This window comes from Panulirus ornatus, chromosome 16, assembly GCF_036320965.1.
Source record: "Panulirus ornatus isolate Po-2019 chromosome 16, ASM3632096v1, whole genome shotgun sequence".
Lineage (NCBI taxonomy): Eukaryota > Metazoa > Arthropoda > Malacostraca > Decapoda > Palinuridae > Panulirus > Panulirus ornatus.
The window spans coordinates 33357578-33370920 of record NC_092239.1 but is presented as its reverse complement, the minus strand read 5'-3'; the positions used below and the strand labels follow the sequence as shown (position 1 = coordinate 33370920).

The 13343-nt window shown below is 38.0% G+C and overlaps 1 protein-coding gene and 1 long non-coding RNA gene across 7 annotated transcripts in view; both read left to right on the top strand.

Annotated features, from left to right (window-relative positions):
* The window catches only part of LOC139754232 (uncharacterized), an 84646-nt gene extending 83144 nt beyond the window's left edge, over positions 1-1502 (top strand). The window contains exons 4-5 of the long non-coding RNA XR_011713858.1: positions 632-831; positions 1143-1502. This is a non-coding gene — a long non-coding RNA (uncharacterized lncRNA). The remainder of the gene's footprint in view (positions 1-631; positions 832-1142) is intronic.
* Positions 1503-2674: 1172 nt separating this feature from the next.
* Positions 2675-13343, top strand: part of alpha-Cat (catenin alpha) — a 66250-nt gene continuing 55581 nt past the window's right edge. For 4 of the 6 annotated variants that reach the window (XM_071671533.1, XM_071671534.1, XM_071671527.1 and 1 more), the window contains exon 1: positions 2688-2769. The gene's annotated coding sequence lies outside the window, so the exon portion shown is untranslated. Of the gene's footprint in view, positions 2770-13343 lie in introns of all 6 variants that reach the window. The other 2 variants (XM_071671536.1, XM_071671535.1) reach the window with 1 other exon arrangement.

Below are 13343 nucleotides of genomic sequence, written 5' to 3'. Positions count from 1 at the left end.
TCATACAATAGAGGCTTACTGCCTATCGGCCAAAAAAAAAAAAAAAAAAGCTTCGCTCCCTAACAGACGTCGTTGTATGGGAATTAGCTAATGTCAAACGATTTTATTCAACATATACAGGGCTCGTGCATAATGCCATTGTATGAAGGCAAAGGGGATAAAGGTGAGTGTTGAAACTACATATGCATAAGTTTGTTAAGTATATATGGTAAGTTGCATAGGAGGGTATTGATGAGAAGGTGAAGTCATGTACAGAGCGTCATACTGGTGAGAAGCAGTGTGGTTTCAGAAGTGTATCGGATGTGTGGATCAGGTGTTTGCTGTAAAGAGTGTGTGATAAATATTTAGAGAAATGGAATTGTATGTTCCACTTATGGATCTGGAAAAGGTGTATGATAGGGCTGATAGAGAGATGCTTTGTGGAAGGTTTTAAGAGTACATATATGGTGTGGGTGTGAGGTGGTTTGATCGAGTAAGTAATGAAAGAGTAAGAGAGATGTGTAGTAATTTAGAAGACTGTGGTTGAAATAACTAACAGAGATGTGTTGATGCAGCAGTAAAATGCACGCACAATGGGACATGTCTTATCCCCGAAAAGAAAGACAGTACTCATCATCTTTTATATTTCCAGATATAAGCTGGTACATTGGACTTCGGAGAATTCGGCGTTTGATACCAGGCGGCAACAGCAGCTGCAGTGAGGAACATAAGAATACTGCACTGGAGTTCACAATTATGGTGCCTTACTTTGGCCAGCCCCTTAAGGGAGTTCCTAGAGGAATTGACCATCAGATATATAGTTAGAGAGAAAAACTAATACTGATTGCTGCAGTAAGTTCTGAAATACAACCACAATGTGTTGATTAGTTGGAGTGGTTAGATCCTGTTTAGGTGTAAATATGATGTATGATTAAACATGCGCATTTCATGCATGCTCGCAGAATATGTTAATAAATTATATCTTCACAGTTATCATTTTAAGTATAAAATGGTGATAATGTTAAAGCTTCATTTTCTTGAGTTTTCCAAAGTTGTCGTAGTTACTATGTAGCTTCTAGGACAGAAGAGTCCTAAAGGAACAGTATAAATGTACTGTAAATGCATTGTATACGTAAGTAATGTGGCAACATTTTCTTCCACAGAGTGCAGGTGAATGAGCAAACGTTACCATGCACCATACCTATACTGACTTCCCCTGCATAAGAATTTACGATAGATAGATTAGATAACAAGGTGCACAAGAGATAGGAGCAGTTATTGAATAATTGTGTAGGAGAGGTACTTCCTGCAAGTTTTTGCATCCCAGGAAGCTTATGACTTCAGTTTCTGTTTAAAATCAAAAGGCTGTATTATGGTAAAGATAGTGGCACACAAGTTTAGAACTCTTGCCATATTGTACAATTAGTTTCTGTATTATCACTGCTGTATAACTTGTCATAATGTTCTGATCATACCAATAATGAATGTTTTTATTGTACTGTACAACAAAAGACAACCAATAAAAAAACATATTTAGTAAAATGTATTATCTCTGATCCTGTTCGAGGTTGGAATATGAGATTTTATAACAATGAAACTTCAAAATTGGTTTGGATAGATGTTTCTGACCTGTAATTTTAAGATTGATAATGTTGTACAGAAATTAAACATTTGTTTGGCTGGCTGGTTAATTACTTCGGCTTGAAAACTCGGCCAAAAATAATTTAACTCCCTTTGCGACTGCTTTTGACGAGGCTGATAATTCTAAATAATCAACCTTTAGGTGTTCAGTTAATTCTTACATCTTTCTTCATTTCTGTAAAACTAACGAAGTAATGTGGTATTTCTGTAGTCATGCTAAGAACTATTTTTTTTTTTTCAGTTCATTTTTTGCTATTAGTATGACAAAAAGATTAAATGTGAACCACCATGAGAAGTTAGTGAATTATTCTAAGATACAATGATACAATTTGCACTATGCTTCATGTTTAACACATTTTATAATGAAAAAAGAAATAGTGTAATGTAAAAAAAAGATTAAGAATTTGCACTGGAGTTCACCAATAGATCCTTTATGGTGGCCACCTCTATAAGGATGTTTCCGGATGGAACGGGTGTCGGCGAGAGAGAGAGAGAGAGAGAGAAAGAACGGTTGAAATGTTAAATGCAAGCCGAGAACGATGAGATCAGGACGCGATGTAGACTGAGTTTAATTACTAACCTGCTTCGATATGTTAACGAAGAGGTTATTGTTCTGTAAAGCAAGATCGGGATTTACTTTCATAAATGTTTAAGTGTTGGGTAGGTTTGGTTAATTTATTAATGTGTGCCTTGATTGCGTTATTTGTACTCCTTCATTGACTGGTGCCATGTAAATCATAAGGAACAATATTCGCTGCCTTATTTTAAAAATGTTTCGACAGACTCTCCTCCTGGCGCATGCGTTCTGGTCTGCGCATGTAAACAACTCCTACCTGCGCATTTTGTTCGATTGCTTCAATACTGGCTTCAAAGAGAGATCATATTTGTATATTATAGTCAAAAGGAAGGTTAGATGAAGGTAAAATCAAATTGATTAATATCATATAAATTTTCTTATCAATTCAAAACAAACTTTGATCTCGTAAAATTCTGTAGTTAATAAGATAAATATTACAACCAATTTACAATATTCGAACTCGCAAAACGATCCGTCCTAGTCCATGGGTGGGTCAGTCATGTTTTGAATGTGAGGAGGAAAGGATAATACTGTCGTTTGTACGGACTTTTATGGCAGATTTACTCATGAACGTAAGTATATTTTCTTTATACTAGTGAAATAAGGGTTAGTTGTTGTATTTCATCATCTCTTAACGTATGAAGTCTGGAGATGGAGACATAAATGGGTAAAACAAGCTAACTTGGGCGACAGGTCACCCTCACAAAGTGAAAGATCTTGCCAGAGAAGGACGAATTCAGTAATTGCTTTTAAATAAGAAGGGAATTATGTGCGTATGTAATGATGTATTCTCCATAATGCTAGGAAGTATTATGAGTCATGAATTTTTAGAGAAATCTGGGTGTGTGATGGTGAAATTCTGTAATACTCATTCCTTCTCAGGATTAAGCTTACAAAGAATAAGGAAAGAAAATCACTAATTCATTCCCCTTCCTTTTATTGTACTTAAGGTTCCTTTTCTTAATAAAGATTTACCTCACCTGTGATTTGTTTTCAGTAAAGTTGGGAAAACAGCAAGATAGTACAGCTGGGCTCTGTAAGTTTGCTTAGAAGACTGCATGAAATGGCAGCCACTTTTAGTTGGTAAAAAGTATGTACAATACATGAAGTAAACTTAATATCTGTGTATAGGTTAAGAGTAGGTAGATTATTTTTATAACAAGTCTTCAAGAGAAAATTTCTCCTTTTGTTTCTGTGTAAGAACCCTTTTTCTTTCTGAAGTGAATGAATCCAGTAGTGAATTAGCACAAAGAGAGTAAATTACTACCTAAGATAGATATGAATATTTCAGAGAAACTTTGATGTAGTATGTATTGATAAAAAAGGAATTCATTATTTTCAGTTGAGCTACATAAAGTAAGGTTAGGTTACAATTTTGGATAAGTTGGCATATTTCAGTCTGAAAAGTACTTAACCTAATCTATTGTATTGTAATCCAGTTTCTTTTGTTTGGAAAAGTGAAATTCCTTTTTTTCAAGACTCTGAATTGTGATTTATAAGAATCCTGACTTTTACATTCTTCTTTGGAATAAGTTGATTAAATCACAAACAAAGTGGCTCAAGAAAAGTAGATTTCCAAGGAAATATGCTACAGTCATCAGCAGTTATTTGTATGTAGTGTTGTAATATCAAAGGAAATGTGGAGTCATGTATGGGCTAAAGGTGCAGTTTGGTAAGCTAATACTGTTTGTACATATTGATGGACTGCTAATGAAGCTACTGTGTTGTTGGTATTTGTTTTTAATTCATCTGTTGCTAACATTTGTTTGACTGGGTACTTAGTAAAGTTTTGGTGTTGTGTAACAAATATGGAAGATATTGTAGCTAGAAACATGTGGTCATCTTGTTCTCGTTACCATTAGTTACATTGTTTAATCGTATTTGTTCACTGGATTTTTCTTTTGTATTGGTCCTGAAAATTTCTGTCTCGTTAAGTTTAGAATCTTGTAGATTTTCTAATGAAACAGTTGTATTTTATGAGTGTAATAGATTGTAATCAGGGAGCACGTCTTACTCCCTTTGCTTGAGTTTACACTGTAGGTGAGGAGACACCTTTAGTAAAGCTTTATTTCATTGTCATTTGACGAAAGAGAGAACAGCCTCGTCAAAGAACTTCTCGCTTCTTTGGGATACATCCTATCTCTGTCTCTGGTACTGATAGTTGTACAATTTTGAAGCTGTAAGAGAACTTACTGTTCATGGAGCAAAGTATTTTAGTGTTATCTTCGAGCAAGAAATACTGGTAATGAGTTTGTATCTTATACAAGAGAATTTTTTCGAGGAAAGCCAAAAGGTTTTGATGAAACTTATCTGAGTGTATGGGGAAGAGCGTAAACGTGTCACTTTGGTGTAACTGTATGTTTGCATTTTCAGATTCTTAGAAAATCTCAAGCTCCTTTCAGCTTTCTTCATGCTTTTGGTCTGCTTTACCCATGTACATACTTGATGAGGCATCTGTCACACCTTTGTGTATTTATTACAGTACAAGCAGCAACAGCAGGCAGTCCTTTCATTTTGTGGAATCTAGCAAAAATTTTGCACTTCGTGTTTATGTGTATTTTACATGAGAAAGTATATTTTACTTTTTTTTACACATTTCATGAACTTTTAACTCTTAGCTGCCATATAAAAAGACTTAATTATGATTTTTTGAAATAATATATAAATATGGCATCTCCATTTCAGAATGCATGGGATTAGCAGCTTGCCAGATTTTTTTTTTTGTACATATGAGTGTATTTAAAAAAGTAAATTCGAAATTACACCATCAAGTAATTTTGTCCTGGGCTATCATACTAATGTGGTAGTATAGCCCTTGTGCTATTTTCCATAATTCTAGGCTTGCTTTTTGATGTACTGGCTTCCATCATGGTATTACTCAGTTCTCTCTTTTGTGATGTTTTGACAAGTGTTAAAGAAATGTGGAATACAATTACAAATCCTGGGGTGTGTTAGCATGTCTTTTCAAATTGATTAAAGACAAAGGACAGATGTGGGTAATGCATGCATAATCTACTCTCATGGTTTTTCTCCTCTTTACCACTTTATTCCTCCTAGGAAAGATAATCTAAAAATTTGGTGGAATCCTAATGTCCAGGTTTCTGATATACCATAATGTTTTACATGAAAAATGGTTTAGAGTCTGTAAGAAAAACTCATAATAGAAATATGTTGCAGTTTTGATTTATGGAAAAATTGTTTTTTTTTGACCAGTATATGCTGTATTACAGTGCTTGCTTTGGTATTGTAACAGCTGATGAACCCACTGATTGTAACCTCATGCAGGTGCCAGAGTCATTGCTAAAGTTGGGTAAAAGCTTATGCCTTTCAAGAATATTGCAGAGAAACCAGTGATAAGGTAATCTGGCTATCTTATCTTTCATCTTATCTTCAACTCCGTCCTTTGATACTGACGCAGTTAGAATTACTGGTCTCCACTTGGATCATATTCACGTGTATGTGACACTCAGTGTATGTAGACTTCTTTAGTAGAATTAAATATAGAGATACCTTTTCATATCATTGGCATATCCATAAGTATAATACAACAGGTATCAACAATATTAGGTTATTGTTAGTATGAATGGCATATCCATAAGTATAATACTAAAGGTATCAACAATATTAGGTTATTGTTAGTATGGATAGAATTCAGACATTCAGTTTTTTAACTTCTGTGAAGTATGTGTTCTGAGGATATAGAGGCTCTAATGTGATTGAAATTGGGTCAGTGGCATTGATTGAACTTGCTTCAACCATGTGTGATGGAAATCACCCATTTTATGTTGCGAGACAGGTGGAAAAATGCTCAAATTTGGCAGAAAGTATCTGATTTGGAATTAGTTGAATGACAAGCAGTTCATGTTATTGGGAAGAGTTTTAAAATGTTAATCTCTGATCACAGATTGGGAAGTTGTGGGTGCATGACTGGATGGAATATATGAATTGGTGTGATTGGATTTGCAGGGTTGTTGTGGATAAGTTATTTTGCATTATTATGAATCTTCGAGTATCATAAATTTTTGAAATTGAAATTATATAAATGTAGAAATGAAATAATCTAATCCCTGATCTGATGCAATTCTACAGTATTTCACTATTCACTGTTTATATATGAAAACTTGTGAATTTAAGTGCGAAGTACTTTCCCCTTCACACAGTCTTTGGTTCATCGGTATTTCATGAGGATATTAATTGTTGACTGGAAAGGTCGTACACATTGTTGAAAAAAGACTTAAGAGTTGTGATTGAGGTAAAAACCCAGAATATTTTTACCCATATCTAAAGTTTATAAATTGAGGATTTTAGTTACTATCTGCCCACCAAGAATGAAAGAGGGGAATACATGAGGTAAGCAACGTACTATGCAGTCAGTGTGAATGAATGTTCAGTGAGTTAGTACTCTAACAGTTATTCCCCCATATTGTTGATAGCAGTGTACACTGCTCTGGATTTCGAGAGGGTCATCAACAACATGCCCAAGCATTTTAGTACGGGACCATACTCTTTATGATGGAAAACAAAATACCATTTGCACGGGTACTCTACATATATCAGTAAGTTTAAACGCCTTCATATTTCTGTTCCATAAATAAGGCAACAAACATTTTCAAAAAGCTACCAACCAGTAGTGCTGATGCCACGCATCATTAGATTTTTTTTTGCAAGTCTTTAGATGTCACTACTTTCCAGGTAGCCCATGTAACTACTGTGTTGACTTTGAAGTTGTACTGTCAGTGCCTCATCGTCTCAGCACACTAGAAATAGTCCACACAGCCTGGGGCAATATAGTCCCAGGGCAGGGAATAGTTCACTACACAACCTGAGGCAATGTAGACCCATGGCAGGGAGACCCTACTTTTACTTTCTCCCCTCTCCCGTGGTGCTCAGGTTTAGGAAACCTACCTCATACTTCTTTTCGCTTCGTTCCACCGATGACCTTTTTTTTCGGCCGTTTCATATTTTGTCCATCAGAGTACATGTTGAAAATTACTTGAGGTTTTGTTCTGCAGCCATCCATTGCTGAGCGTTACTTCACAGGCGTATTGCCTTTGGGGTGGTCGCCCACACACCTTCCCCCTCCTTTGTTCTTCCTTCCTTCCACCAGTGGCTCCTCCCATCCGTTCCCGTTACCACCTCGGATGCGACGGCTAGCATCGTCAGTACATCTTTAACTTGACACTTAATAGTAATGGAAACTGGTGAGAAATAGCGCTAACCAAGTTTATGGCGCACGTTAGGATTTGGGTTCCTACTGTTTTTCTGAAGATGGGCTTTTTCATTGATATACCTTATTTGCCCTTAGTTATGTGAAAACCATGTTATGTTAGCATTTGTCACATTGGGCCCCAATCTTGATATAGTATGAACAGCTGTGTCCACAGCTGAGGCATTTTATAAAAATGATATTGCTGTGGTTAAATGAGGCACTTTTGTTGTATCGGTGTACATCAGATGTTGAAATGTTCACTCTCGCGTCTTCTCATGTAAACCTTATATAAGTCTCATTGAAGTCCATAATTTTATGTACCAACTTCTGAATTTATTTATTTCACTCTTACAGTTGGCTAGCTATATGAGTTGTATCATATACATCTTTACAAAGTTTCAGTGCCTCAATAGCTGATGCTGCTTCGAGAGTTAGGGAGAGCAGTCAGTTGGGTCTTTTTAATCATATATTTATTTTTAAGTATGTAACGATGTTATTAACTGTAATTGGAGAAAAGGTGGATAATTTGCTTTAATATTTCCCCAGCTCTCTTAATCTTGTATCAGTTTACTCCTGGCGAAGTAGCCTATCACGTGATGTGCGTGTGTGGATAAAGATGGTGTACATGTGTGTAGGATCGTTCCTATGTGAACCTGTAGGTAGGGAGGAAGTATCCCTGTTTGTGGGATATGGATGAAGTGCATAGTGTAAGTTTAGCAAAGAGGGATAAAGTTTTAGTCCAACATCCTCTACATTTTCAAGAGCAGGTGCTTTAACAGTTGGGGAGCTCAGAATAATTCCTGCTGTATTTTATCCTTACATATTGTTTTGTCTTCTCAGATGGCCACGTGTATGACGCGCAGCCATTCATCCGATATGGCCATTATAAAGAGAGAGATAACCTTTATTTTAGTCTCCTGGTTACCTGAATCGACCGTGAAGATCACGTGTAGGAAGTAGTGAATAATACGGGAATATATATATATATATATATATATATATATATATATATATATATATATATATATATATATATTGAGAGAGAGAGAGAGAGAGAGAGAGAGAGAGAGAGAGAGAGAGAGAGAGAGAGAGAGAGAGAGAAACTGCACAACACTTGTAGGAACACGCTCGTGTTTTGTCCTTTTTTCATGCAGCACGAAACAAATATTGCAACTTTGGGGAGGGTAGTGAGGACGATGAGAATGTGAGGAGCCCCATGATGGAGATGGGTTAGTGGGAGAGCAACTACAGCAGCGTCCCCGGTTGGACCGACCCAGCTAAGCATCTCCACGAACATTATCGATTCTCAGTGCTTCAGCCCATGCTTTCCTTCCCTCACTCTCGCCCACCTTTCCTTCCCTCCCCCTCGCCAACCTTTCCTCTCTGCTCAACTTTCTTCTTGCTAAATCACAGCGGAAATGGACCCTACACTCTGTTGCTCCCATCTTGGAATACAATGCGTGGTTGGCTCGTCAGGTTCCGTGACGTTACTCTTGCGTGTATTTGACATAAAATTACACGTGTCATTGAATGTTTTACAGTGGTTATTACTTCTTGCATCACGTCTTGGTACAGAATCTTTCTTTTAAGTCATTCCGTAGGCTTCCCTATGTTTTTTGTACTCTTCTAGGAATTGTGTAGTGTTCTCTGTTGCTGTTATTATTGTTTTTTGTTAGAATTTTGCTCTTTTACTTGATAGCTTGGAAAACTTCAAAATATTTATTTTGATAGTGTTTTATTACAAAGTCTCTCTACAATGAAGTTGGTCCATGATTGGATCTATCGAAAATAGAAAAAAAAAAGGTTCTGCCATCAGAAACCATTTCAAGTGGGCTGGCGATAATCCGGACCTTACCCCGACACCTGCACCACCGCTTGACCTCACTGAGCTTCTCCGGATCTCTTCGCCTGTACTCGGGTCCCACCACCCCCATCCCTCAGGTCGCCTTCTCAGGAAGTGGTAAAATTTTATAGTCTTTGAATGTCATATTGTCTCTAGCGGGCCCAGAACCTTCGCGCTAGCTACTGTTTTCTTTATAGCGATTTTCCATAATTCTGGATGCTTGGTAAGGCAAGTGCGAGTTACGATGTTGTCTCATGAAATTAGTCGTTTTATCCTTTTGTTTCTAGACGCGTTATGATTTAGATATTTTAGAATTCCTGCTTTTATTTCTGTTTGTTTGATGACTTTTAGAAAATTGTGGTGTGTGAATTATTGCCATGAAAAGTCAGGTAAAATTCTTAATGCTTCATGAGGGGAAGAATGTAACCGTTGTAGTGAAAGTAAAGAAAAGGTTCATGACTGTTTATGTGTGGAGTTCCCTAAAGAAGTAAACTTGCTGATAGTAAGAATGAGAGGCAAAGGGCTTAGGTTCCATATTTCATGGCAAGTTTTAAGGAAAATTTCCAGCTCTAGTTACTGGTTGTTATTCATGGTGAACGATCCAACGCGTGCCCTCAGTGCCGGGTAGGGTACAAAGCTTTCGCCACTGGCAAAACACTGATTCTCTGTCTAAAGGCTGTGTGGACGCGAAAAAGTTAGTTTTACTTGTCAGTGGTTTATTCACGTGCAGGTCATGCCTATCCTCAGAGAGGTCGCGCGAAAGGATTAGTGGTCACTCAGAGTATAGCAGAGCCTGTCAAGATAGATACAGCAGATGTTGTTTTTTCATGGAAACTCATTTCAGGGTGTGTATCATTCCCTTTTAAATATACATTCAATTGATTGAGTTTTACAATTCGGGAGGTATATTACTCTAATCAGTTCCCAGCGATTATTGAAAACAAGATTAATTAACAGTATATCTGTATTAATGTCACATTAATACAATACATACCAAATGGTCCAAAAAAGTGAGTGTAAGGACATTTAAAAACTATCCAGTTTATATTTGAAAGGTTCTGTCACAAAAATTTTCATGTGGTAGTTGTGTGAATGACTTGCCACATGTATCTGTTGCCAAGTCTTCTTGCTTTGTTGAGTCCAGTTTTTATGTTATCAGTTCATGAGTCTTTTGTCAGGATATTTTTAGTACAATTATTGGGCACAATTTGTTTAATATCAGCACTTGGTCTACAGAAGGCTTTGCTGACATGCATTATCTTGTCATGCCCACGTTATCCAGTATATGAGGAGTGGTGGTGCGGGTGTGGCTCGCAATTCTTGAATTTTTAACGGCTCAGGACGTAGGAGGCAGGAGGGCGTATTAAAGATGACACGTCAGCTTCAGTGTAGTCAGAATACAGGGGGATTCACCTTCTTAGAGATACATGGAAATGCTTTTACGTTACATTGTCTCGATACGTGTGGTCATACGTATATATTCAATGTGTCTTCAGTCTTATATTTATGCCCGCTTAATCCATCAGGTTGAAAGTTGATAATTATCTTTGGTCATTATTTATATAATTATCTTTGTTATATTTCATTATTATTATTATTATTATTATTATTATTATTATTATTATTATTATGAGAGTGGAAGTTTACCGTGAGGAAATATATTTTGAGAAAACTTCTAACCCCACAACCCGATCTGTGCCCAGTGCTGAGTTGGGTCGTTGATCAACTAAGCTGTTGGAAGCCGCGCCTGGAGCTTCAAGTATCCACCACAGTCAAGCTGATCTCGTACACTTTATTATCTCTTGTCCAGAGCCTTCTTGAAAAATCTCTGCTGTGCATCTCATATGTTGTGCGTATGGCGCCTTTTTAGAGGTAACATTTTACAGTCTTCTAAGCCTGTCATACCAGTATGGAATTATTTCGGTCTGTAGATGTGAGACCAGCCTTAGGACTTACCAGGTGCACATGATATTGCCTCTCCCGGCGTTCCATAGAGTACAGCAGATTGCCTCTCCTGGCGTTCCATAGAGTACAGCAGAGTACATTTTAGCTCCCTCGCCACAGAAAAAAGTAAGTTGCTTTATCAGGATTATTTACAAATTTGTTGCATCTCATCGCATTTCATTGAATTCAACTGACTTCAGCCACGTAAGAAAGGCGCCCCGATGTGTACGAATACCGAGCTGTATACAAAGGTTTTAGAGAGAGCAGTGTTCTGCTAAACGAAATAAAAAGACATATATGTGATTGCAAACACTTCTAAAAGTAAGCTAGGCGTATTATTAAAGTGGTTCCAGGTGATGACCCCAAAAATGACACTCATGAAATGTATGTGGCAGCAGAGAAAAACTGTATTGCCAAACGGGCGGTATGTGTATGCGGTGAGTGCCACACCTTAACCCTGTTTCATGGCACACCTCGTCGTAGGTAGGGATTCTCTCAGCTTTACGGGAGCCGCACTATTTTTTTTAGGTTATTGGGGTTTGCTTCTCGAAAAGCCACCTTGCCTTGAGTTTGCATTTTTGCCAGTCTGTAAGACCTTGTATTGGTTACCTCCCCACCAGCTTTAGTCTTTTGACTCCTGTAGCCTTAATATTTTATCGCATGTGTTAGATATTTACGTATCAGATTCTTGTTTTCTTCATTCAGACTGACTCATTAGAAGAGTAACGCCCGCTCGGAGAACTTGCCCCGGGGGCCTGTTGAGCGTGCATGCATGCGGCTGGGTCCTTTAAAAAGTCACGCATGAACTAGATGTCTTCTATCTCCGTGTGCGTACCCACGCAAACACATAATGCTCTCATGTAAACAGGTGTAAAAAGTATAACGTACTCTGCAAAAATAAGTTTCGTGAGGTGTTATTGCAAATGTCAGCCGTAGGCGAGTATCCCTTTTGACCTTTTTCGCGATTTCGCGAGCCACAACTATTTTTTCCTTTTTCTATTGTGATTATTCACTTCGAATTTGGAAAGTTCGGGAGGTTAACCTATGATGGACTTGTGGGTAGACATCTCTGTTGGTCTAAGTAGCGTAAATATTTTACTGTAGAATTCGACCGTAACTTTATGTGCTCAATAGCTTTGCTTTTCTGGACCTCCTCTGTCTTTCCAGTGCAGCCGTGCCCCATACGTGAGTACAACGACGGCCACAGCACTCAGTATTTGCTCACTTCTCGAGCCAGTGTAAGAACATTTTTACATCACATCATTGCTAGAGACGCCTTGTGTTATATTTTCAGTCGTGAGTGAAATTTGAAATACAAATAGCACTATCGGCCATCCGTGTCCACAGTCTTTCTCTCTTCCCCAAAGGAGGAGGATATAACTGGGCAGACTGTAGTCAGTGCTTTGATGGCTTGTCTGAAGTACGCACGAAGTTGCTGTACATAATACAAAGGTTCAGGACTCGGTGAAGAAATTTGCATTGGGTAATGGTCACATTAGGACAGATTTACCAACCCGGACTTAGTTCATTGTGACCACTGCGTTTTCTCTGTGAAGCTTGCAGCGATCTCTGCGAGATTTTTTTTTTTTTTTTTGTCATTTCAATACAAATGAGCTTTTTCTTCGGTACATTATACGTGACACCTAGAGACAGGATTTGTGCTAGTGGGATTTTTTTTTTATGTCCCTGGCGCTTTTTCGCTAAGGCACAAAGGCAATAAGGTGTTAGAGTATCATATTTTTATGCAATTTTATGCTGCATTAGGTGACTGCACAGTGGTAGGACGGCAGGGTGAGGTTATATAGTGAGGTATAGGGAGACTAACCTCTAGCTTATTTTACAAGGATTTGAGTATTCGCACTGGTGAGCTGAGGGGGTGTTACAGACCGGTTCTGTCACGCTCTGGACCGTGAGCGCTCATTTCAGCCCCTTGAGCGCGACGGTACGGTACGGCCTTTGAACACGTGTGGCCCTTTGAGTGCGACAGTACGTTCACCTGAGGACGACGGTACAGCTCTTTAAAACGACGTTACGACTCGAGCAGCGGTTCGACCTTTGAGCACAACGGTACTTAAAATCTGTGAGTGGGTTGGAGGGGTCTTTTCCGGTAGTTCATCTTCAAATTGCATTCCATGAGCTTCTAACGACGC